Raw genomic sequence first — 27,499 nt, 5'->3', positions numbered from 1 at the left:
TATAATTAAATTTAAATACCTATATATAAAGACCTATAAATACCTAATAAAGGGTAATGATCAGCTCATTGAGACTACTTTAGTATTAATTATTCCCATTAACTCCAGCTCTCGGTCACTGGGCTCCCCTCACTGCTGATACACACCATCTGCTTGTTCAGCACAAGAGGCGTTGACCCGAGCAGAGAGCAGCAACTCGCAGCCAGCGCTCCTCTGCCACCCCGGAGCGGCTGGTGGTGCTTTGGGGAAGGGGAGGTGATGGTGTTGCTTCTCTGTTCTAAAGGTGAGACTCCAGGGTAATAAAGTGATTGATTATCTCTACCTCACTTGCTTAATTGAGAGCAAACCTGATCCAGGAGTTTCACTTTTCTTGGAGATGCCGGTACCCGTACAGAAACCCGCGTAACACTGTCAGATGGTTCCCTGAACAGAGCATTTTAACAAACCATGGTGGCGCACCGGCTGGAGGCTGGGTTACCAGCTGGATTCCTCCGAGTTTAGAACACAAAGTCTTTCACCATCTTCCTCATTTTTAAGCACGCTCTTTACAGCTTCAGAGCCCATGCTTAAAAATTTACAAGCACATGACATTGACAATATACTCTCATTTATTAATGCTAGACACAAAAAAAGTTCCGATTTCTCTCAGTTCTGGTCGTGGCAAACATCTCAGACAGTAATTTCATGTTGGAGTCAGGCCCAGCTGAGATTCCCATGGGTGAACTTGGCCTAAATGACCCCACAGACATGCCCAAACGGGCTCAGTTTTACAGCAGGGGTGGTTTCAGTTATCAGGCCCCAGGTGGTTTAAATAGAGCCACAAAATGACACCAGATTGTGGTCAGTGGGCCAGCAGAAACTCTGTGACCTTATGAGAAGGCCAAGGACGCTGATGAGTGGCCTCCCTTTATACTGTCTCCCCCTGCAAGTGCTCGGGTTGTATGTTTCTGTGGCATTCAACAACTTAAAAAAAACCCCCAAAAATACAAACCAGTTGCTATTGCTTTTTGTAACACTAAGCGTCTGTTCCTGACATCCTGATCAGAGTTAAGCAATGAATTTTTCCAGTTTGAAACCTGGCATGAGAGGGTTCCTGGTTAGCAGGTGGAAGCTCTCTGAGTAGCGAGACTGCTTCAGCATGGGCTGTGAGTAATTACACCCTGACGGTTTCTTGTCATTTCTTCCTTTTACACTTTCATTTGACGCAAGCGCTGAGGCTTCGTTTCTGGTCGAAGCATTCAGTTATCACCCATCTCTTTTCTTAATGCCGCACGTTTAAAAATCATTGCTAACCACACAGAGCATCATCACTGTCTTGAAGATGTCTCCCTTCACGCTGTGTGTTCTCTCATTACATCCACTGGCTTTACATGCAGGCTGATCGCTAATTGCCAGCCAAGTCAATAGGAGTGAATTGACTTTGATAGGAATAGGGACAAAGAGAAGTTACTTATTTTTAGGAGATGAGTATTGTGGACTCCAGCGTGGTGTGTGACAGTGATGTATGTGACCGTGTGATATGCGATACTTACAGATTGCTCAAGTCATATTAAAGTGACAAATGTTGCCCCGTGTCAGGTATTGCTGATAACTTCATTTTCCCTTATTTTATTGGTATAGCAAATAGGCAAAATGGTAAGAGCCTTGCTCACCAGACTGTTGTTACTTGATGCAACCAGATGGAAGACTGTGAGCTCCCTCAGGGGAGCAGAAACATGGAATTAATTACAGAAAGCTAGAGGGGGGACCTGAACTCCAGAATGTTACCTAAATGTACAAAGTCTTTGCCATGATGTTTTTTTGTAAAACGTGCATCAGAGCTTTGTTCAAGTGGTTTGGTCATGTAGGCCAGACCGATATAGTTATAAACATCCTTGTAAATTGGTATTTCTTTACATGTATTTGTATTTTATGGTTGGTTGGTTTAACTGTGAGCACATATAACTAGAGTTAGATACTTGGAAAATGGCATTCATTGTGAAAATGATTCCATTCAACAGAGAGCTCAATTGATTATTGATTGTAATTATGTATGTGCACAAAAGCAGTGCCATTGCTGTGTGTTATTTAAATACTTTGATTCCTCCTGCCTACTGATAAATAAATATTACCCTGTATAAAACTGTTATGTTGCCCAGCTGGTAAATTCTACTGTCTCTAATCTTGACAGGACATTTCTCATACAAACAGTTCTGGAAACTGGTTTAGCATTTCACATGTTCACTTATTAGATAAACAGAGATCAGTGAAAAATTAGGTATTTGCTGTTTCCAGAAGACAGAAGGACTTAAAAACAGCTAAAGAACCTTCTCGGGGCTCACAGTGCTGACATAATTTTTTGTTGGAGAAGGACAGAATCATAAACCAGGGAGGTTTCAAGTGAATTTATGCCTCAAGGGCAGAGCAACTTTTTAATATGGTACTTTATGATTTGTACTCAAATATAACCGATGTGTTTGGAATACTGTTTTCTTAGACAGTTTGCAGATAGACTGAATAACCTGTGCAATTTGTCAGAGTGGAAGTTTCCTTTCAGCAGCTCAGGGAATTTTGCCTGTAGCACAAATATTGAAAGAGGTCTTCCGAGTGCTGCATTGCAGCCCAGTTGGTACATATTAGTTTCCAAAGTAGCATCTACTGCTGTGCTTTAATTCATCAATATCTAAGCAGGAGAAAGATGCTTCTGATTTTTCTTGCTTAAGCCAAAATGTTCATACCACATTTGCCTAATTATCCATATTCTATTGCATATGATAAAAACTCCGGGGATTTAACAATGACACATTACTAGGACAGCTTCCAGCCCTGAAGATGAGATGCTTTTATTTTACTCAGCCCTGATCCACTACAAATGGAAAATGATACCCAGGTTCTACTTCTGGCATTATATTTTTTGAAGTTACATCACAGCTGCATCAATTGTTAGGCAAGAGTATTTCACCCTGACATAGCTGTAAATTCACATTGCACTAAACTGTACCACAACGGGTAACATTCTGAAAAAACACCAGTCTGACTTTCAGGGAGATAAATTTTGCATCTAAGAAGTGTCTGAATCTTACTCAGATTCTAGAAAGAGAGAGAAATTATGGCATGGCAGGTAACTACATACTTGTAGAAATGCGGCCGTATAAGGCAATTACAATATGTTATTTTATGCCCTGGCTCTTAAGCAGCAAGCTCTGCTCCATGCCTCTCGAAGCACACCTTGATTTTAGCCTACTGTCCTGTAGAAACGCAGTTTATACCGTTATGCTTCCGTCCTTTTAATCTCGCTAACACTTGAGCCGTTGGCCAATCTTAACCAGCTTTGAATAAATGTCTCACAGATCATTACACCCCTATCTTTGGAAGAGCTGTGGCTGGCTAGAAGACAGAAATGCAAATTCCAGCCCCCCCCCCCCCGCCCCCCAAAAAAAAAAAAAAAAAAAAAAAGGTTACACCTGCAGCGGTGTGTGCTTAGTTCTGCTCTACCTGATCAGAAGACGCACGGCTTCAGACCTGCAAGAGCACACGCTGTCCTCTGCCCAGGAACGGTATCAGAGTTTCAGAGTGATGGCACAGAAGCGTTGACCCAGCATTTGGGATCCTTTGAAGGTAAAACCCCATCCAAATAAAAAAGAACCTGCACACAAGTTGCCAAACTATGTCCCCATTGCACTGTCGTAAACACAGCAAAACCTTTGCATTTGTGTACGCATGAAGGTCATTTTAAAACATTTATGACAGTTTTTCCAGGTTGAAATGGCCTATGGGGCAGAGTGAAAACAAAGTAAAAAGGCGACAAAACACCAGCCCTGACAGAGGGTTTTTAACAAAACATTATCTTGGGACTCACAAACTATCATGGTCTAACTATGGCAAGTCCTGTCAGCCCTGCACCTCCTCTCCCGAATTCCTCCTCCTGTGCCCCACACCCAGATTGCGTTTGTTTCAATTTGTTTCACAAGATGCACAGAGTGGCCAACACGACATAGCCATCTTCTTACTTGCAGTTCTGGATGTTATTTAATGGAAATGAAATATTGGCTTTCAGGAGAAAAATCATTCTTCACATTCACAGACTCGCCTTTTTCTTTTTTTTTTATTTCAACTCCCTACTTTCCCCAGGCCCATCACAGTCGATGGGTGATAAACCAAGCTATTAGGTATACATGAAGTTTGCTTCATCATATAAATATTTGGTTTTCTTCTTCACTGTTTTAAACAGTACTCTCAGAAGAAAGCAAATCTACAGCAAAGTTCTAGGTAACCTCACAACAAAGGGTCAGGACTGCACATGTACTTAGTGGAACCTGATAGACTCCACAAACACAAAACACCACTGTCCTTTCAACTCTATGCTAATAAGACACTTTAAAATATTCCACAATGGCAACCTTAGAATTATCTTGTCTGCTATCACTCATTTTTAAACAAGGTTCCTTTGGCATATAGCTTGGTTTCCACGCAAATGTACTGACTGATGTCTTTTATTTCATTTCATAGGCTTCTCCATTAGTCACAGGCTATTTACATAATGTGATGGAATTAGCACCTGTGTGGAGCTATTCTCTGTGCAGAATTCATTTCACCCTCATACCTAGTGAGGAAAACTTGTTAAGCCATGTAGATGATAGGGCTGTAACAGCTACACGAATTAGTTCTTCCAAGCAAGAATGGCTACTAGAATCAGAAGCTCTCAGAATTGGGGGTCCCTCTAAAAAGAATCACTTATACCCCCTTGCCAGCTCCATTTTTAGGTTGGAGACCTCTGCAGCGCTTACTTGCATACAGCCAGAACCGCAGTGCCGGCGGTGGCTTGGAGAGGCACGGATTTCCCAGGCACACACTTCTGTAGCGACTGCTGCACAGCCTCCGCCAACTCCCAGGCCACAGTGACATTTCCCCAGCACATTCAAATCTCTCTCTCTCTCATCCTCAATACAGGCCAACAGATTTTTCTATCAACAAGCAAGAAAATGACTGCTTTTGGGACTAAAATCATTTGGATGGCATAGTTGTGTCAGATGATCCCATAATTTAATTTCTACCTGGAAGCCACCTGAGGATTTGCCGTATTACCCTTACTAAAACCCACCCAGGACTCTAGCCTGATCATATTCCCATATTTCCTCAAGTGGCTGGCCAATGGAAGCCATTTAATCCACATTAGATTGTTGGGTTGGCGTGTGTGTGTGTTCTTTGTTTTTCAAATAAATGCCACCGCTGCTTTCTTACATGTGAGAAGTACATCTCGGCGAGAATAAAATTCAAGAAGTTTTGTGTGGATCGAAACAAGAAAGGAGATCCCAGAACAGTCCTCATACTCTCTTCTGTCTTTCCAGAGCCACCTGTCCCATTCTTCTGGAATTTTCCTCAACAAAACTACGTAGCTGCCATCCCTTTCCTTTTTCATTAGCTCTGCAGGAAGCTGACAGCCACTATTGCCTCGCAGCCCTTGCCCAGGCCCGTCGCCTCCAGGATGGATCCCACCGCTAAAGGAGCTCTCCCTGGGTGCAGAGAGCGGCGCCTGAGAGCCTGGAGCGTGAGGAAGGGGCTCGGCTGAAGTGGCAGGGAAGGAGCTGGGCTTAGCAGAGTAGGACAGAGCCGAGACGAATGCTCACGGGAGCTCAGACCGTGGAAGAAACTCAGGAGGATTCTGCAAGAAAATGAAGATATAGTTTAGAAGCCTCAGAACAGAGTGTAACAGCAGGAAAATACACTTACGTGTTTAACTCGATCCACTGCGGCAACTATTTGGGCTTCCAGAGGAAAAAAAAAAGCATCTATTTGAGCATCATATTTTTATAGGACATTTTTACAAAGACATAAAGTCACAGGAACGGTTTCATATTTAATTTGCACAGGAGGGAAATCCACATCCACACTGCAGCCGTGCCTGGAAAGGCAGGAAACCTGGGCTGTCCTTGCGGGAGCACGAGGCCATCAGGTGCTGCGCCGCTGGTACGGGGCCACAACCTCCTGGCGTAGGACGGTTCCGTGTTACAGCAGGGAGCATGAAAGAGCCCAAGACCGTGGGCAGCCCTGAGAACCCAGCCGACCTGCGGCTCTGCTGCCGGCTGGGCAGTTGACATCCTCGCTGGGTGGGATGCACAAAAGAAATGCACTTTCTTTTGAGGAGCTCCAAAATAAAGGTCAAAGGGGCCTGACGACACCTGCAGGATAAACCTTTGGGAGGATAAATAGCAAATAAATCTCTTCTAAGGTATCAAGGTCTAATATTCCACCATTTGTAAAGAGTATCTTTACCAGCCAACCTAGCAAGGCTGTCAGCATGGCACGATATCCTGCCCAGCACACATCTACATTTCTGCGTTTTGGATGGCTTTAAGTGTCTTCCTGCTTCCAGCTTTTTATCCACAGGCCTTTCTGACCGTGGGAGCAGGTCAAGTTCTCACTTACACCATACGCACCGTGCGCTCCTGGCTGGTTAGAAATCAGCCTTAAAGATCTCCCCCTCCCTGGGACTTGTAGCACTTGTTTCAGCCAACACCAAGTATCTGTCTAAAACAGACAACGCTTTCTCCTGAAACTGGCTCTCCGTAGGGCTATTCCCGCAGGTGCCGTCTGTCTCCGGCTCCTTTGTCGTGTGGAAAATGTCACACTCCAGTGGGTTTGAATGCTGCCAGGCCGGTTAGTGACCGTAAACGTGATCCTGAGAGAGCACATTCTCCAGGGGCACCCGCAACCCCTGGGCACTGCCGAGCCTCCTGCCAAACGGCCTCAGAGCCACGCTCGGCGGGCTGCAAACCCCAAACCCAAGGCACATCAAACACGGGTATAACCATATTTTGAAGTGCCCTTTATTAATGAAAACCAGCTAAAACTTTGCCTGTCTTCAGGCATGCATACACAACCATCGACATGCTACGCTGGATCGTCAGTTGAAGTAATTGAAGCCTTGTGACTGACCGGGAACGCAAGATTGCTGCCTTCTAATTAAAGGTGAAGTTGAGATTCCTTTAAAAATTGGCCACAGAATTAGTAATGAATCCAAAAACAAAATCTGAGTTGACTGAAAGGTCATGAAACACAGGGAGATAATTACCGTTTGATGTTCCAGGAAACCCAAGCTCTGACACTAAAATAAAAAAAAATAAAAATAAAAAAGGCATGCTGGAAGCCTTTGATGAATGATAACAAGAAGTTTCTTTCTTCCCATCCCCATCATGCAAACAGACCAGGCACGGAGCTAGCGAGGGCTTTATGCGAGGAAACACCAACAATCATTTGAGCCTGAGTATCCTGCTAAACCTCACATCTTTACTCATTGAAACACAGGACAAATCAAATATTTCCAGGGAAAAGTAACTTCTTTTTTTGTTTGTTTTGTTAGTATAATTTACTTTGCTGACTAATCAGTTTACAAACTTGATTAGCTTTTGCTTGGGCAGCTTTGAGTTTTTGCCTCTTCCCAAAAGGAAAACATACCAAGTGTACCAAGATTCTAGAAGTACTCAAGTTGTGTTAAAAGGCTGTGTGGGGTTAATATTAAAATATTTTCAGTAGGTTTTTGCATGGAGGGGATCTGCAGCAGCTGTACAAGAAACATTAGAGAAGAGCAACAGCAAGTTATGAACAAAAACAAATCATGAAGAAGGAAAAACCATTAACAGTCAAATTAATATAATCAAGAGTTACAGTACATCTGCTGCTAAGAAATAATAGCTGCTTCTTGTCTTCTTGGAAAAGCTAAAAAAACCCAACTGCTAGTTTAATAATTAAGAAGGCTTTAAAAACACACAGAATGACTGAATCTTTGAGGATGGGAAGGGACCTCTTGAGATCATCTATAGTCTAACCCCCCCGTGCTCAGTAATATAGAATGCATTTTCTCAAGTATAATCATAAATTTAGTTAATTAAAACTTCAACAGAAAAATGCTCCTGGGAGAGCTGGCCCCGGAGGAGCCGTGAGGGTGTGCGCAGCCAGCAGTGCCGGCGGGTCTGCCGCGGCAGGTCACGTCACCGCTGCTGAGCTCGGTGGGAAGCTTGGTGCCAGCTCCGGTTCACTGTCTCCCCACTCTGGAGGATTATTTTTTTTTTTCTCTGCCCAAGTTCACGTTGCTGACAAACCAGGAGCTGAATTTTCTCAGAAAAATCAAAATCCCCCGGTGGAAGCCAGTTCAGTCGCCATCACGAAGGCGGCTGTCGGGGAGGCAGCGGTGAGCAGACGTGATGTGGAGCTGCTGATGAAGCAGGCAGGAGCCTGGTATGTCTGGGCAGATGTGTAAGGCAAAAAGTAATATACTTTCCTTTTTTTTTTCACCCAACAGACCAAACCAGGGCTGAAATCAATAGAAATGAGTTTCCTGCCCATTTCATCTGTGGGATCATGATGGGTTTGTAAGTTAATGTTTCAGTACATGGTACAGATATAGAAAAAAAACCCAGCAGAACTGCCTTAGATGACCAGAATCCAGAGATCCTGCAAATTACCGTAATCTATATTTTATATTAAATATGTCTGGAGGATGCTTGTCAAATTTGATCTTCAGGAATATGTATCAACCTTTTTTACTGACTTCATTTCTTTTACCTTCAGAGCAATCAGACTGGTCCCCGAGGCAGGTATTGCTCGCATGCCACCTTTGACAATCGGATTAGCGATGTGTTTACTCTAAAAGCTGAAGCCTTGGTGCAGTGGTGAACCAAACGCTCAGCATTGAAACGAGATGGCCTGAACAGAGCATGCAGCCTGGCCCCCGTTCCCAGCCCCAGCTTGGACAGGACTGTGTTCACCATATGGTGTTCTGCTACGCTCGTGCTATTTCTAGCTTCAAACACTGGAATTGGGAACAGGTTTAAAAACAAGGCTTTGATCCCGCCAAGACGTCTGCTGACCACACCATAGACCTTTTTTGCTGGTAGCTGAACCAGCCATGCCACAGACCCTTCAGATGATCCCTGTTAGTCCCTTCATGACACAGGTTCACACACTTTGCTCTGCCTTACCCAATTCCTTAGACCTACTTCTACCCACACTGCTTTCTCTCCTGATAATAAAAAAAAAAAAAAGGTTTTTGCTTGCAAAACTATGTGCCTGGATTTAAATGTGTTTTGAACATGATGCTATTTATCCAGCTGGAAAGAAAGCAAACTCACACTCTAGGGAATGAAACGAGTCTTTCACTTCCTGAAGACTTCATTCCACCATTTACCTGACACCACCAGCAGCGCAAGGTGCCACCTCCAGCACAAACAGAGCTCCCAAGGACTGGTCAGCCCTGTGCCCAGCACCCCGTGCCCACCCCTCTGGGCACAGCAGTCTGGTGGAAAACCAGGCACTGACGACTCTTTCTCATCCAAAGGTGCCCACATCCCTGTGCCAGCTTTAGGTAACAGTAAAGATAAAATAACGGTTTACCTAAAAGCATGAATTTCTACATAAATTGCTGGATTTCTAGCTAATAGACTTCTAAGGACTTTTTGGTTGACCAAACGCTCCTTTCAAAGCAAATGATTAGGGCTGTATAAACCCCATCCTATTTACTGTTCAGCATTTGGATTAATCTACTAACCAGTTTAAACATCCCAGCAGCCATCGTCCTGCAAAAATAGACATATTGCAGACCTAGTCAAAAAGCCTTGAAAGGCCTCAGTATTGACGGGGGGGGGGGGGGGCGTGACAGAGACACAAAGGGTATCTCCTTTGCACAGCAACTAACTGTCTCCAATGCCCGCAGCTGCAGCAAAGACAGCAATGCGGCTTGCGGAGCACTCACTGCAGCGCACTCCGTACGTCACAAACGAACCACTTGGCGTGTAGGATCAAAGGTGGGAAATACATCCTTACCCAGCACACCTACGGACAGAGGAAGGTTTCACCCAGGCTGAGTTTCCAAAACACATGTAGGAAACGGATTACTCTTTTCCCAGAGCCCATCGCCCATTTCTAGCCACACCAGGACAGACAGCCCTCCGGTGCTCAGTATGCTCTACCTGGATTTTCAGTTTCTCTCTCCCTCCTCCTCTCTACCACTCCCTTACTTACTGGGAAAGAGCAAAGATGACGTTTCTCACAGTATTTAGCAGAAACACCTACATAACGCAACTGCTCAGCACCAGGATTTACCAACCCATCATTCAGGTTTACTAATCAGGACAACGCAAATCAAGGTTTTGATTTTTGAAAGGAAAAAAAAAACCCACACCAACCCCCCCCCAAATTTGGGACTTTTAGCAGCTGTAGTGTCTAGACCAAACGAGTGGTTTCCATTGCACAATCCGTCATTATTAGCCATTACTGTTTGGCCAAGGCAGCAGGTTGTATTGATCACACCTGAAGTACAGGCTGGGTTGGGCAACTTGGATAACACAGCAACTGCCTGCACAAGGCACACCTTTAGCTAGAGGAATTGTTCGTCTTTTTGAAAAAGAACCAAATCAACACAAAGTTTAAGAAGAGCGGTCATTTTATTGGCATATTTCCTGCTAGTGTTTTATGGATATAAACTATTTTTTGCATTGCAGAAAATCAAGGCAGTATCATGCTTAGATTGTATCTAATTAATTTTTCATACTAAAAACTGTCTCAATGCCAGGTGGTTGATACATGGCCACTTAGAAACCAGAAGGTATTGGTCAGGAAAAAAACAAAGCCCTCAACTTTGTTCACTGAGCTCCCTTTTTCAACTATGGTCTTGCTAGTCAAACCGTATTACATACCTTTGAACAGGGAAGTTATGTAGGGAAGCATGAATCTTTATGATTTTAATGCACCTCCCTAGCCTTTGGAATTATTCTTTCCCATACAAGCCGTTACTCTCCAGGGTAAAATACAGGAGCATAGGAAACTTAACAGAAACTGAGTTACCTTTTGCTAGGTCAAAAGATCTTTGGGTCATCTTCATCACCACCTAACTTGAGGCCATTGAGAAAGATGCACAGGGAAACCTAGAGTTGGGGCCTGCTGGGGCTCCCATTGGCACCTCCAAGGTCCAGTGTGCTAACTGGCAAAGGAGGAGCATCCCCACAGGGGCAGCTGAGCACGGGACAGAGCACGCTGCCAAACCCAGCACAACAGCAATCAGGCTCCGCGTTTGTTAGTGCCAGTGCAGAGGGGAGCAAAGCCCCATCTGCCTTCTGCACAGGTGAAGTCTGGGCTCACACAAACAGTGCAAAGGCATTTCTGTCCTGTTTATGCCAGGCTACCTGCTGGCTACCACTTCCCAGAATGTCACAGGGAAAGGATAAAAAAGTGCTTCTTAATTATAGTCCTTCTGTTGTTCGACTCGGGGGTTTTATTAAAAGGGAAAAAGCCTAGGGAGCAACTAATCAGCGCTCCTAACAGACAAAGTCCTAGAGATTGATTTTTCAAGTGATTAGCAGTGCAAACACACATTTTCACAACTCAAAATCTTTGCATTTTTATGCAACAGCTATTTCATTAACCAAGAAAGGATCAGAGAGGGAGAGTTAACAGCCAATACTAGCCTCAAATACTAATGCCTTTATTACTGCAGCACACAGATTTAAAAACCTACATTGCAGCTCCATAGGTTCCATATGCAGCTTTAATTAGAAGCAAAAGCTGTTGCTGTACCTTTGCATATATGATTTTTTCACGACACAACATCACTTGCTGGACAAAATGCCATCCTGCTTTGCACAAGCCATTCAGCATCTCCGGCAGCATTTAGCAGTGTCGCTCCCGTGTTTGCCTTAGAAGCTCTAATGACAGAGCAGAGCAGCTGTCAGCAACTTATGGGCTGAAAGAGGAATTGGAATAGCTTAGAGACACACGATATACCCTGAAGGGAGCTAACAACAAGCATGGTGGCATCAGACGCGCTATACGTTCAGTGTGCTTCTTTCCATACCTGCTAGTCCCTTGAAGTATCAAGAACTTGCAGCTGACTGTACTGCTGGGATCAGGAGTGCCGGCTGCTCAGTGCTCACCCAATACACCTCCAGGCAAAGCCAAGTCACAAAAATTAGTCAGAAAACCTGTTGTATAGATCACTAAATAGTTTTTAGTTTAAATCTCAAAAAAAGAGACAGCTTTAATAAAAACATCACTTGTCTACCACTTCTTATCTAATTTTCTGAAGGTGAAAGTCAGACAAGGTTCACCAGTGCCTTAATACCTTTCTGAGCAATACGCTAGATAAGGAAAATCTCTGCTCCCACAATCAGCACATCTTCACCTCCCTGGTCCCACGTACATCAGTGACAGAAGATATGTTTTTTTCCCATGAGCTCCTTTTTAGCAGCCATATCCAAGAGAACAGGCTGGATGAGCCTCGCTGCTGACAACTTGAAGAGAAAACAACAGGGAATTTTCCTTCTCCAAACATGAGTTTCCATGGCATTCCCAAACACCAGTCCAAAATCCCTTGGATGGCAGCAGGTTACCATTTCTCAGAGCAGGTGAGAAATGCACGTGTGCAGCTAAACCCAGCGGTGTGCAAAGCTGCTACGCTGCGGAGTGAGAGACTCTCAAGCCATGCGTCACATTGCCAAGTGCAAATTACAGACGAGGAGAGACTGGCTGGGCTCTCAGCCCCAGGAGGTGGCATCCTGCGTGCTCCAGGGCTTCTCCCTCACACAGCACAGCCCAGCTCCCCCTCCCCGCTGTGCAGCACCTCGCTGGCACCTCTCCACCGAAACGTCAGTCCTGACACGCTGTTAGATGTGACTTCAGACTCCTGGTGGGAAAGTCCCAGGTGGATGAGGGGCCAGCAGGACCCCTGCCCACACCGCAGCAAAGCCTTTCACTGGCTCCCAGGGGAGTGAAAGCATCCCTAACTCATACCAAAGGGAGGCACTTTCCATAATTCAGGAAATGTATTTAGACCGTGAACACCTCAGTTCCCGGCAGCTGGAGGGAGAGGAGAAGGGGAGCTGATGCTTTTCTTTGATTTTCACCAAAGCAACCCTAGTCTTGCTTAGCTCAGAGGCAGTTTATGGCAGGTTTTAGATTCTATTCCTTCAGCCTCTTACAGCTTCCAAGATGCAGCATTAATGCTCTGGGAAGGCAGAGGACTCTGAATTAAGGGCACAGTTGTCACACGAGTTGTTACAGCCCTCTCACTTTCACCCGCTGCACTCTCATTACAGAGCACCACGGGACATTCACTTACACCAACGGCTGGAGCTTCACCGCCTTCCTGCAGAGTGATTTTTCTTCTAGCGAAATGCCATCATTTACAACGAATGCAGTTGTGCAGGACACTGTTACCAAAGCTGCAGTTAAAAAATATAATTAACTGTTGGTGATAAGAGAAGCATGGATTAAAGCACCGTCTATACATCACACAGATCCACATGAATTATTCTTTGGCAAGACATTTCATGCTATATCTGCAAACCCAGCCTTTTCGGTGCGCTGCTTTTCATCTGGTCCTGCACAGTGATTAGGGCAGGTCAGTGGGACCAAGCCAGAATATGACTGTACAGGTTTGTCCCGGCTCAAGATCTGGGGTCCCTAGATCATATTCTGGGGCCTCCAGGATGAACTGGTCTCATAGTGATCTGTGAACTATTTCCAGTCTCAATGCCAGGTTTGCTTTTCCTCTCCCAACTGCCTGCACAGGCAGCTCTTGGACCAAAATTTCGCTCCCAAGAGAAGTTTTGCCCTAGTGCAGAGCAGCTGGAAGGCCACCTAAAGTTGTGTCCTAAGCATCGCTCTCTTGAAGAGAAATCCACTGCCTAATTTAGGGCTTTCACAAAATCCTGCGTGCTCCAACCCCCAGTTTCTGGCCCATGGCACTGACGGTGAAAGCAAGCACTGGCAATAGCCATGTGATAGTTTTCTGGACCCTGAATTACACCAGACATGGGCCCAATGCGTCCAGTCAGGGATGTTTCTCCCTTCCCTTATGCAGCTTGAAAATCACAAAGTATAAATGAATACATGTGGGACCTGAAAGTAAAGGATGCTTCCTCGTGGTTACACAGGCTCAGAGATAATGTCACCGCAGTTTTCAGTGGAATTAATTCATGCACTGTGGGCCCATAGTGTTACCAAGGTATGAGAAGGAATGCATTACATAAATATACGTTTATCATAGGGAGTGGAACAGCTGAGACCAATTTTCATTTTTGCTTCTGCACTTAGATATGCTTTGTAGATATTTTCCTTCAGCAAATGATTCAATCCATCACAATTAAAGCAACACAATGTAATCTTTCCTTTGATTTAATCGTTCCCCTTCTGCCAGATATACAAGTTCAAAATACATTCGAAGTAATATTTAAAATAGATTATTTTCAAAATTAGCACAAATCTCCTAATGGGTTCAGAATTACATGCTGGGAGTCTTGCAATGCATTGATTTTTGGTACTTAATTTTAAAAGATTTCCAAAGTATGCCAGCATGAATCTGAATTGATATTTCCCAGGAAACTCTAATGGACTTGGGTATTCAAATCCCTCAGAAGATCAATCTTCCTTCCTGTGCACTGCTGTAAACACTCTCCTTCCCCTATGTGCTCAAAGCAGAGCTGCGCCTCTCGGATGCAGGATGGTGCCCACGGGAGGAGCAGACCCTGCCTTCTTGCAAGGCAGCAGCCCACAGCATCCACGCTGCAGGTACTTAAATAGCTCAGGAGCGAAGCCATGGGGAAGGTCACAAACACAAGGTCAGAATGACAGATACATGGCAAGACACCAAGCAGAAACTCAAGATGGTGTCCATCGCTTCGACAGAGACACTCGGGGAGAGGCAATGACCAGCTACAAAGCCAGGCCACGTGCCCCAGCAACTTTGCTCACTGCTAGCTTGGGCAGATTTGACCTGACAGCTTAAAAGCTTTTACTAATAGTTGCATAAGCTTGCCCAAGGTAAAGCATATATACCTACAGATATGTTTGTTAGATAGCAAATAAGGGCTATGCTCAGAGTCCAAGAGATAAGTGAAGAAGAGCAATTCAACATCACTCCAATTAACGAATGCGATTTCTTCTGTCCTTTCCTTTTATCTGCCATCTCCTGAGTTTGTTTTCAACTCCTTTCCCTTGCTGTACCTCCTGAATGTTTAATTTCACATCCAGGCCCTGCAGTGGAGAAATGCCAGCTCTGGTGCTTCTTAGGCAAAGAACTGAGGACTTCTTAGCATGGGGCAGCCCAACACCCTCAGCAGGGACACCAAGTGCTGGAGTGCAACACGTGGTGTCCCTGCCAAGGTCCCCAGATGGCAGAGCTGCTGGCAACAATTTTAATGGAAATGGTATGCACCACCACTGCAAGGATTTAAGTTTACAAAGCTCTGAGTGTCCACATGATGCTGAAGCACTTGCCCTTCCTCAGCACAGCCATCCTACAGCTCTCTAACTACGTAGCAAGACAAAGGATGCTATAATAATCAGCACCTTCAAACCCTTACTGTAGCAGGCATGCAGCAGGACCTGAAAAATAACCTCAGAAAACAAACTGGTGTGAACAGAGTAAAAACTCACAAGTGTTTTTTTTCCTTTTCAAATGTCTCACTGTGTCTGGCAGGCAGAAAGCGGTGTGCACGCACACGCAGCAAGCTTTAGAAGGTCAGGATGGGAACGGACATCAGTAATGTCCTACCAGCTCACTGCCCCCCCGCCGGGTTTGCACAGAAACAACACTGCTCTGTTCCAGGTGGGCTTGCGTGTTGCTATATCGTGCTGCATGAGCCAGTACAAACCCATCCCAGAGGACACCCGCATCGCTGCACATCACCTATAAGCATGAGCCGGAGAGGAAAGGGTCCCTATTCTCCTTCCCACCCAGGTGCGCTGGAGCAGGGAACAGCCTTCATCCTAAACCTCTCCCCTTCCTTCTCCCCCACGCTGCCCGCAGGCCGGGCAGGATGGCGGGGCAGCAGTGGACACCCAGCAGACGGAGAACTGCCTATTTGCAGCACACAGCAACAGGCAGCAACTTGCCGAGTGCAAACTGCAGCTGTTGGAGTTGTTCTCCACCCCAGCCTGGTGTCAGTGGAGGAGCAAGCTGACCAGCTGTGCACTAACGGATCAAAAGGCCTGTCTCTGCTGCTTCACATATGAACTGAGCACCGTTCTGCACAGAACCACCGAATGCAGTTATTTATACCAGTGCTGCAGGATCCAGACCCTTTGCCTCCAGATACAGACTTACTTCATGTAGCCGCTCTATGCAAAATAAAAATCACCTAATACCTTACCTATATACTCATAAATTAATATTCTTATTTTTCATTTACACATACTACTATTAGTCTGTCCCATCTGGAGACTTGGAGCTAAACGCAATGCATGTTTAAATCAATAAAAGATTTTTCCCTTCTCTTCAACAGAATTAAGTGAGACTCTGAACACCAAGTTCTTACTGCGTTGTGATACCGACTGTTAGGAGGATGTATATCAGTATGTGCAGCAAAACATAACATTGTATCAAATGCTGTTAGAACAGAGCCTTATCAAAGAAATGATGGGCAGGAAATATGTTCTCCAAAAATAACCACAGTATTTGCTCATGGCACTGACACAAAGGATATCTTTGAGCCACAGCTCATACCTTTGACAAATAGAAACCTTTAAAAGAGCCCAATTTTGTTGTTCATTTTATTTTGCCCATTTTAATTTACATATGAAATTTTTTTAAAAATGACAACATATTTTAAAGAGAAGTGTTGCTTTTTTTTTGTATGGTTATTATTTTCTACAACACACGGACAACGTAAACAAAGCCAATTAGTCACGTTAGAGCAAACAGACTCTGCACAGCAGTTTGATGCTCATTTACACAGACGAAACAAGCAGGGACAGGAATCCTAAAATACAGGATGAACACAAGCAACAATCTACATGATTTGAGCTGCTAAAAATCTAAAGGCATGCCACGGCAATTATAACTTCGTGAGGTCTTTAACTACAATTTCTTCTGCTTGTTCGTGTAATCACAGCTTACATCTTTCTAACATCCAAAGCCTAACAAGCTTTTTTTATGCTCCTACCACCTCCAAGCTGTACAAGTAAGCAACATCATTTACAGCAGGTGAGAAAGTGTTTGTTGAACACAGGGTTGTAACGATGTAAAGGTTGGGGCTGCAGCCACAGTCAAAACCAACTGGCACAGAAGGACAGGTTGCTAGGCCAGGTTACAACGGGTAAAATTCCCGGCCGCTGCCACCACACGTGGTCCTCACCAGGGGAGTGAGAAGGCGACTCATCCCTTCCCGTGATCTCCCCGAGCTGCCACCTGCCCCAGCCGCCGAGGGTGGCTGACATGTGCCCACCGGGGCGACAGGGAGCTCTGTCCCACCCACCAGCCACGAAGCTGAAACAGATCTGTTGGGCTACAAAACACTGCAGCAAGGCACCCAAGAAGGAAAGCAGAATCACAAGAAGAATTACAGCCAGCAGCTGCCTATAAAGTTGCTTAATTAAAAATAAAATCATAACGAAAAACTACCTCTGCTGCGGCCTTCCTTTTACAGCTGAAATGCACAGAAATACGTCACCTGCTCGGTTCCAGGTGAAGATGCTCTGCCGGGTCCCCGCAGGAGCAGGGTGCTGGTGCCATCTGCCGTTCGCCGGCCTCGGGCAGGCGAGCGCGGGCAAAAGCCTAGCAAAAGAAAACGACTTGATAAATTAATATCTGGCATAAATGAAAATCCTTCAGATGCCTGAGGGCCTCCTGTGGCAGTTTAGGGATAACCCGGGGTTTAGACAAGATCTATTTACATGGGAAATATCACAAGCAAATCCTTGCTGACACAGTCCTTAATGCTGCATGAAATTAGACACAATGCCCTTCCAGAAGCAAAGAGCGGGATAAAAACAGATAGACACTTACTTTTAGGGTGAGGTTACTTTTAGCTTTAGCTTAGTTACTTTTAGCTCCTCAGCCAGGGTATGGCTCCTGGAGCTCATAAACCCAGCACTCCCAAAGAGAACGGCACCAAGCTCTCTTCCTAAAAAATTATCTGCTATTTAGGACGCAGAAAACCAGCTCCATGTACAAAACCCAGACAGCAACCCAGCCTGCTCTCACAGAGCTCCTCCAGTGAAGGCACCACTCCACCCTTCATGCTGTTGAGAGCCACCTTCCCACACCATCTCCCTGGAGCCTTCCTCAGCCACCCTCCTCACACCCTCCAGCCAAGCCACCCCCGCTTTCAGGGCCCCCTCAGTGGGACAGGAGGGGACAGTTCCCCAGAGAAGCAGGTCCTGGCTGGGAAGGCGCTGCCCTGTGACAACGTGGCTGGCCAGCAGCAAGGCTGAGCCCTGGGACACGACTGCCCAGCGTGGGGACAGGGGACCTGCCACCTCCCTGCCAGGGGTGAGACCACAGCAGCCAGTGACCTGCGGGACTGCAAACACAACCACTTGCCCAACTGCCTCTTCAAGATGCTCAGTTTGCATCCGGATCCGATACAGAGATGGCAACTCCCAAGATACTGGTTTGAGTTTGACAAGGGAGGATGTTATTTTGCTGGGGACCAGTTCAGCTGCTTTGTATGAGAATCATTTCCACTGTCCTTCCGGAGAGTTATTTATACTGACAACTGTGCTCTGCCTTTAGCACTTAAGCCTGCTGTCCAGCCAGCAAACAGGTTTCACACCAGATACCGTGCCTCTTCCTACCCGCACCAGTCACTAAACACTGATAGAAGGTGCCGTGCCGTACACAGAAGGCAGGTAGGATATTTCTGGCAGAGCACAGGCAAAGTAGTGTTTAAATGTCCTTGCTTATGGGCGTTGAAACCTGCAAACTTGAGGGCCAGAGGTGCTTGTGTGGCCATCGAAAGAGCTGCAGCTGTTGGGATGGCATTCTGAATATGCAGAGGGAGCTTCTGCCAGAGCTAAAAACAGAAAGCTTGGGTGGCGCGAGCAAAGTGCAGGCGATCCATGTGCTGCATTTGTTCTGATCATCTCTGGCTCAGCCATGCCAAAAGGAAAAGTCTCTGCTTTTAGCCGTTTTCTCTACCTCAATAAATTTACTCTGCCTCCTAAGCACCAAAGGGAAAAGCCAATTATAAGAACCACTGTCATGGCGGTAAATGGAAGAAGAGATCATGACAAATGCAATCTTTTCTGCTCTAGCAAGAAGCTTGCTTAGAGAAAGGCCAAGATTAAATATCTCTCTCTGGAAATATCTCAGCTCTAGCTGGATAAAACCTAGACCCACATCCACGGGGGAAACTCACATAAAATCTTGACATGTTTTGTGGAGCTTTATCATGATGCAGCCTGCAGAGGTTTGTTAGGACCCAACTTGGGGGCACATCAGTACACTCTCTCTATAGATACCAGAGTAAGCATCCTACCCAGGACTGGCAAACATCCAACAATGCTCACCACTCCACAAACTGCCTATAGATAAGTCTTTATAGCACAGACTGGCACAGGTTTAAGTTACAGTGGAAAATATATTGGACATGTCAAAATATCTGAAGTTAACCCCAAGGGAATGCTGCCAGAAAGTATAGCTCTAAGATCATCCAGTAAGTGGATGCCTTGAGGCATCATAAAGCAACACTGTGAGTGGCCTTTGGTTTGAGGCTGCTCAGTCTCCCCGTTAAAACACTGCTCCCGGGACCCAGCAAGTGGAAAGCAAGCAGGCACCTCTGCTAAGTTGCTTTCAGAAGTTAATACCGACAGATGATTGAGGACATCTGCCAGCAATGCCACTTTTGTTATGTAATAACACAGTTCCAAATTACTCACACTCATCTGCCATCCTTTTCCACCACACTTGCTCAATCCCTTAAATCCACAAATGTGTGCCAGCATAATTTAGAAGAGTATTTGCCTAACATCATCAGAGATAATCTGAATTTACACCAAGATACCCACGATAAGCATCTAGGCTAAAACTACTGATCTGCCTGGCTCAGTGAGAGCATCTGATCTTCAGTGGACAACCACTAACGGCAGTAGAAAGGTCAGCTGTGCCCTGTTGTCCAAACACAGCCCCCACATAAACCTGCATTGCTCCTCTGAAGCCAAAGGAACTGTAGCAATCCCAACTTGGTTTGGAGCGGTGTACTATCAAAGACGGAGGCAGCCCAACAATTGCTGGTCTCAGACAGGCTTGGTTAAGTTTAATCACTCAGACTTGGCTGAGTCTACTGGTGAGTCCAGTTTCAGACAGGTTTGACTAAGTGCAGTCAGTCAAACTTGGCTGAGTCTCTCAGTGTTTACCACCCACCTGGCGACTTTGGTGGTGAGAAGACAGGAGGGAAGGCCTGAGGAGCCTCCCAGCACACACACTCACAGCCCCTCCGCTGCCTTTGGACCAGGCAGGCTGTGACACCTTCTGGCAATGGCACCTCTGTGTGACTTAAACCTCCCCAAGTCTCTCCTCCTCTGTTTGCAGATGATTACTTTTAACTTACAGTCATGTTCATTGCACTTTGCTGAGGACCTCTTAGAAAAAGAGCCCTGACCGTCACCAGCAATGGGCACCATCAAACATGTACTGCAGGTGCAGAAGACCGTCCTTGCACACCTGTCTGCCCAGCACCCTCTCTTCCAGCAGCTAGCCTCAACCAGCCTCTGACTACCAGAGGCAAACCGCTCCTTGGGCAAGACCAGCTGGAGCTTGCCAGCCTACCCGGAGCTCCTCTCCCTCATGAAATTCATAGCGCTGCCAGGCTCCCTCCCTTCCCCAAGCTCCCTTGTGACACAAACACCAGCTTACGCTCAGCTTCTTCACCTAAGAATGGGAAGATGTGCTGGATTTCCTCACAGAAGTAAGAAGTTTCTGCCTGAACTCTGAATCCAACCATAGGAATTAATGCAATTCTTGTTGTCAAAACTACCTTAGACACCAACTTGCCAGTGAAGATGCCTAGTTTCTCCACAGAGCAGGTCCATTCATTTTCACACCAAGACCATTTGTTACCCTCATTTCTCCATTCAGAAATCCCTTTCGGGGGAAAAAAAAAAAAAAAAAAAAAACAAACAAACCAGAATCACTACTTATCTGTCTCAAGAGTTGGATGTGGTATAAATTGAAATGTCACTTCAGAGGCCCCTGACAAAGCACTTCAGGAAGAAGGGCCCCAGCATTTGCGGCCTTTGCGCCAGCTGCTTTTCCATTTTGGGAAGGGTTTAAGATGGCTGGCATAGCCAGTCTCTTCCCTCCACCCCTGCATTCAAGCCAGCGTCAAAAGTTCACGTGGTAATTACGCCATCAAGAGGTGAATAATAGTTTAAATTCCTCAGGCTGGATTGTCTAGCTGGAGGATCCAAGTAAATCCCATTGCCTTGCAGCAAAGGGCGAGCAGCACTCCTGGAGTTCAAGACCCCTTCCTCAGAGGTCTTCAGGCACAGATGAGAACCGGAGAGGCAAAAAACAGCCAAAGGAAGCAGGTGCAGCTCCCAGAGCATCCCTACACCGCCGTCTGTGCTGAAGGGCAGGATCCACCCGTCCTTGGGCACGGATGGCCATGATACAATTTGCAGTGACACAATAAAAATTATACAGCCACTAATAACCGTGCCAGTAGAGATGCTTTAGCCAAAAGCGAGTTATACCTTTTCACACAGCTTCTGGGACTCCGTATGAATGAAGCAAGCAGGTAACTGGAAAAATTTAGGAGCTCATGCTTGCAGGAAGCCCAACTGCAAGTCACATTTTCAAACTGGGAATCTGGGAAAGACCTCCAGAACCCCACAAGAGGTAACTAACTCAGTGTACCTTAGACTGCTGGGCAGGACTTTGCAAAGCAGCTGAGCTGTTTTCATGGTCACAAAACTGACGAAGGCTGACAATGCCAAGACACAACCGCCTAACACACCTTCAGCCTGTGGACGTGCACTGCTATGGTGGAAAAAAAGATTCAGTTTCTTTCTAGACATTTTCAGAGCCACGGGCAGCTTTGCCTGGGAATATCTCCTCCTACCCTTTATGCATTTACACAAAACGATTCCTTTAAACGAGCTGTTAACGAGCATTTTGGAGCACAGGCATTTCCACTAAACTTTCTGCACTAACACTGGGCACAGACACAACCCTGCACTTCAGCAATGCCCTCACTCCAGCTCCTCGGCTACACGGTACCTCACTGAATAACGCATCTTGCTTGAAATATAACAGCGCAATGGCACTGTGCTTCTGCCATCATCAGGACATTACTTCAGCTCCCAATGAGCTTCACACAGTTCTTCTACCAAGCCTGAAGGATGCTAATGTGAAACTGCCTAAGTCAGCAAGACTTGACGCTGGCTCCACCAAGCCCAAGCCATCCCCCTGCATTCATCAGCATTTGGGGAGAGGGGAAAAGCTCAAGTTTTCTTTATATCCCAACAGGAAATTCTTTACATTCCAGACCTGTATAGGAGTCCTGCTTCTAATGAAGTTTTGCTACACTTCTCTTTCTTGGCTCTCTTTCAATGTGGAGATTCACAATCGACCTGAGCTGGCATCTTTCCAGCGCTCAAGACTACTAGCATGATAAAAATATAACCAACTACAGATCTGGCCACTTTTGTATCTCACAACAATGGGCCTGCTTTTTTCCAGCTAACGGTGCCTCTCTGTTGACTTTCAAACAGGCTGGAGAGAATAAATTGCTGCAGTTTATTCCCATACAGCTGACATTCCCGCCATGCCATCACTCACAAGCAGGGATCCGAACATTAGAAATGTAACCCACCACCCCAGACAGCCTGCAGTCCTCAGAGGGGAGCTGGCGGAGAGGAGACTTTCCACTTCAAGAGTCAGCACTGACTCAAGCTGCTGGCAGCAAGAGCCCCAAAACCAAACTGATGGCTTAGAGAGGTGAGTAACACTTTAATTTCTAGCATACTAATCATGTTCTCAGGTTACGTGAGGGCTTTTCAGGGGGTGCGGAGGAGAGGCAGGGATATGATTTTCGATTTCAGATACCAGTGTTCCCCGTTCTGGCACACTGAGCTGCTTTCACCTGTAGGCTCGTCAAGGGTGGTCATTTCAGCAAGCTGGCAAACCAAAAAAAAAAAAAGGAGCTCCAACCGCACAGCACACTTGGCTCAGTCCTGCCTGCATGAGCATCTCTGAGCCTCACACCCAGGAAACCCAGGAAGACTGTGGTTTCCAAAGCAAGAGAGGACTTCAGTGCCAACCAGCACGTGTAACAGGGGGCGAAGCCATGATGAGCTCTGCCCCCTTGAACATCTCGCAACATTAATGAGGTATTTTGCAAGCAGCCAATCCATTAATACATGTCTTGGGCTGAGAGAAGAGGCAAATGGTCCACAAGACACTTAGCTGAGATGCAGGCTCAGTTGTGCAGCAGAGCGTTGGCCAGGCTCCACAGCCTCCTCCTAAACGTGGATCACAGGCAGGTTAAAAAGAAAAAGAGAAGGGCTAGAGATGCTAAGGGAAGAAAGTGTCCAGAAAATATAATGCATCTTCTCAGTAAGAGTCTTTCCATAGCACTGGGAACTGTACGTAAAGGGGTAACCAGAACCACAGGTGCGGGACTTGGATTTAGTCTCTCACCCTGCTCACCTTTCAGCGGCACAGACTGCTCCCGTTCTCTAACAGCACATCGCCTGCAGCCAGAGGTTCACTGTCCAGCAAACTAACCCAAAGCTACCACCATCATGTGCCACGAAAACACATCACCTTGGCGGCTGCAGAGGAATATCCAGGAGGCAGGACACCCTGTTTGTGCCCCCTGCAACAGGGCAGCCCCAGAGGGTGACCCCAGGCAATAGGCACAGCTGGGGCAGTAACCTCTTCTCCTTTCCCAGCAGTGCAGGACCCACAGCCTCAGCCCTATGGCACAATAAACATCCTGCACATTATCTGCAGGCCTAACCCAGACCCAGAGTGTTGTGAAAACCAGGGCCAGGTGTGGACAGGAGTTTGAGGTCTCCCAGCTCCAAATGACAAAACAGCTGAGGACCAAGCATTTCCTTCAGCAGACCAGGGAGTGAGGCAAACCTGAGGGCAGGATCTGCTCTTGAAAGGAACTTTATTCCCTCTGTTGCCTGGATATCAACTCTTCCTTTTCATATTTTGCTTTTCAGTTGCATTAACTAGTAGATTTGGGGTATCCAAGAGCTTTGCCCATAACACTGTGTTTTCTCCTAGAGAAATTCCTAGCTGTTGTTGCAAAAGGTAGCAAGAAATTTAGTGGCACGTCTTCACTGCCTGAGAGAGGAACTTGGTCCACTTACCACAAATACTATTAACAAGAACTGCAACTCACCTGCAGTTCTGTTGCTTATTTAATATAAAACATTTTAAATGCATTTACCGAGCAGCTCTCTAAACAGAAGCAAACTTTTTTTTGGCAAGGAGGGCAGGCAGAGACAAAGCCCTGGCTCCCTCGTGTCTTGCACTGCACACATGCCTTCATATTCTCATTTCCTAACCTCCAAAGGCTACGGCTGTCAGGGGACAACCCCTCGCTGACTGCCAAGGCTGCTGCAGGCTCCAGCCGCAGCACAGCACTAGCTGGAGTTCACAGCCATCCGGACACGGTCGCGTTTGGTGCTGAACGTGGGCAGGTGAATTGTTTCCAGAGCAGCTGGGTGCGCGCTAGATTAGGCATTTTTGTTTTCCCGAGACTTCACAGTAACCAAGCAATACAGCTTGCTTTTGGGACACTTGAGATGGAGTTTATCAGACATGCTGTCTCTGTCACTCTCTAGTAGACAGAAAACCCAAGCCCTGCTGTATTTTTAGGGGGGTTCTACCTAGGAAGTTTGTGTCTCAGCTGCTAAAAAGGCAGCAATCTGAGCACCCACTGAGATCACTATCTGCATATACTCTTGAACGATTAATATGATGCCCAGCAGACCAAGAGACCACCAGTAGCTTAGGCTCAGAACACTGCTGACTTCCATTAGATAAACTTTTCACTGTAGAAAACCTTTTCACAAGAGGGGAACAGAGAGAGCATGACCAGAAAAACCTTTCCACCAGTTGCAAACAGAAACAGGTAGGTACTAGCATGAAATGCAATACAGGGGAAGATAATTAACTCATGCCTCACTTTTCTAATGAAATGGCAATAAAATCTAAGAGTTTGGGAACTGCATATCTACGGTTACAAAGCTATAGCTCTGATTTATGTTGAGTCAAGTGCAAGTTAAAATCGAGCCTGGCTTTCTAGATTGCCTTTGGGTGGAAATGAACATATTTGCTTTAGTGATGCGCTCGGGTTGCTTGACAGGCCTGCAGATTTGTATGACACCAGCTGTTTCCATATCAAATGCTGTCCACGTAGTTAAAATTAGACCGATCACATTTCCTGGAGGGGTTTCGGCCCTACAGTCCCCTGCCAGCCTGTGCGTGGGCCCCCCAACAATGAAGCGTTCACTGCTCAGCATAAACCAGGCACACGGTACTTTGTGGAAGCCCAAATGCCATGGCTACTCATTTAAACTAAACTTTTCTCCTCCTTGGACACAGGGTATGGCACATGTCACTGAGAGGTGTCTGTGAGAGTTTAAACAGTCCAGTCTTGATGCTTCCTAGAGACAGAAAAGAACCATTAGACCAGGTGTATGTTTATTTTTCATTCAAGAAACATCTGTGCAAGTTATTTAATTTTATCAACACATTTTGCCAGCTCAATTTTCTGTGAAATGGCTTGGGTTTTGAAAAATTATTTCCCTATAAAAAGCTTCCTTTGACTGTACAGTGACAGCTTAATTTAGATGACTTGAATAATGACAGTTTTGAGAACTGACATTTTTAACTGCTTCACAGTCTACGCCTTACTGCTACAAACATGCCTCTAAACTACAAGTGTTCAGCGATATTCTGATTATTTGCACTTTGCAAGCATGATTTATGCTGCGTGTAAGAGCTTTGAGGCTGGAATATTTTTTTACCACGTTTTACAATGCAACAGGTAGGTCCCTGTTGTGAGCTAGATGGTGATACTGCAGCATGTGCAAGGGATGACAGTACTGTGACTGCTGCGGGCCTTCCACCCTTGGTTATATGATGCACTCTGGGTCCCAGCAGTTTTGGATAATTACCACAAGCCGCACTGGTGGGACCAGAGCTGTTGGTACAGACTGTCTTTAGGTTGCCAACAGCTGCCCCAGCTTCTCTGGTGAAGAGATCAGAGGCAGGGCTTGGCCTAGACATAGGAACTGAGAGCAAGTATTTAAGAGACCGCAGCTCTGCCCCATGACACAGCAGCCCTCCAGCCTCTGCAAGAGTCACACAAGGCCAAAACACTGAAAAACCCCTCCTTGTGTTGGCATCAATGCCAGCTGCATCCCCCTGCTCCCCCACTACTACTCTCACACCACACAGCACAAAGTTCATACTCTGGTATCAATTTACAATAAGTCACTTGAGATAACTTTGCTGCTTAGATGGCAGTGGAGGGAAAAGCCCTGCCCCAGCGTGAGCAGGAGGTGGGCAAAGACCCCCATCCTTCGGATGCTCAGCTCCCACGCCTGCCCGCCCCAAGGCACTGTGCGCAGCGGTGCCCAGGGAACTGGTTTCACCCATCTGTGATGACTGGCAGCAGCCCCTGCAGTTCACGTGCCCACTGCAAACCCCGCAGCTGCTGGGGGAACCGCACAGCGATGGTGTGCCACCTCAGGGAAGGTGCCTCTGGTCAGATCCTCGCACCGCCAGCACAGGGACATGGGGACAGCTCTCCCCAGCAGCTCAGACAGACACTCCTCTGTCAGGAGGCAAGTGAGCTAAAAACATCTCCTGGCATGTCAGGGAAACTGGAGATGAGAGAGCTTTAAATAACATGCCCCTCAACAAACAGTCTCCAGGGGGGTCCTGGGTTTCTTGTTTAATTGTACAAGTTCAAATCTCGCCCACTGACTTGTCCCACTCGTGGAAATGCTGGCACTGCCTGTCCTGGGTGTCAGTGGTTGGCACACTAGAGTGGGGGCAGACCAGGCAGCAGCAGAGCCCCCAGCAGCAGCTCCATATGAACATGTGCCCAGCATGAGCAGTGCTGGTGGAGCTGAACGAGGACAAGATTTTTAGGCCAGAATTCTCCATGGGCACAGATGCAAGATGATAAAGTGCAGTGATGGGTAGCCTGGAGGATTACGTGCTGCTATTCATGGCCGGGGCTCCCCTGCCCAGGGTGCAGGCTGGAAGCAGCTCTCATGGCACTAGTGATCAGACAAGGTGCATGAAACCCAGCCACTCACCTCCGTTTTCACTGCAGCCCTCTCCACCGCACAGCAAAACCACGGGCAGCTCAGGGGCCTCACGCGCAGTGGGACAAAAGGGCAGGAGGTCTCAGGAGCTTTGGTTCACCTCTGGATCCACCAGCTTCGGCGACATCAGGCTGGCATGGCAGAAGCATCAGACCACCAGTCAGGATATGCTGTGGGACAACCGCCCGAGACACCTGTGTGACAGGGGATGACAGAAGCTGTAGCAGGCACTTGCTGCTTTGCATAGCACTTCAGAGAAAAATACTTTGCAGTCTTTGTGAAAGCTACCCCAGATTCCTGTTTGCTCCCGAGTGCAACTTAGCTACTGCTATCAGTCTATAGACATCCCATTTGAAAGCGTCCCCACCTGAGGATATACTTCCTCTTTATTCCTATTCAAAACAATTTAAGTCAGCTAAGTAAAAGCAAGAGGCTCTGGGACAGGCTC

At 46.4% G+C, this 27,499-nt stretch overlaps 1 long non-coding RNA gene across 1 annotated transcript in view; it reads right to left on the bottom strand.

Moving 5' to 3' along the window:
* Positions 1 to 27,499, bottom strand: part of LOC308068251 — a 54,462-nt gene that overhangs the window by 553 nt on the left and 26,410 nt on the right. Inside the window, exon 5 of the long non-coding RNA XR_013929912.1 lies at positions 34 to 27,245. This is a non-coding gene — a long non-coding RNA (uncharacterized lncRNA). The remainder of the gene's footprint in view (positions 1 to 33; positions 27,246 to 27,499) is intronic.

This window comes from Falco punctatus (assembly GCF_963210335.1).
Source record: "Falco punctatus genome assembly, chromosome: 8".
NCBI lineage: Eukaryota > Metazoa > Chordata > Aves > Falconiformes > Falconidae > Falco > Falco punctatus.
The sequence above is the reverse complement of the archived record's forward strand: the minus strand, read 5'-3'. Positions and strand labels throughout refer to the sequence as shown.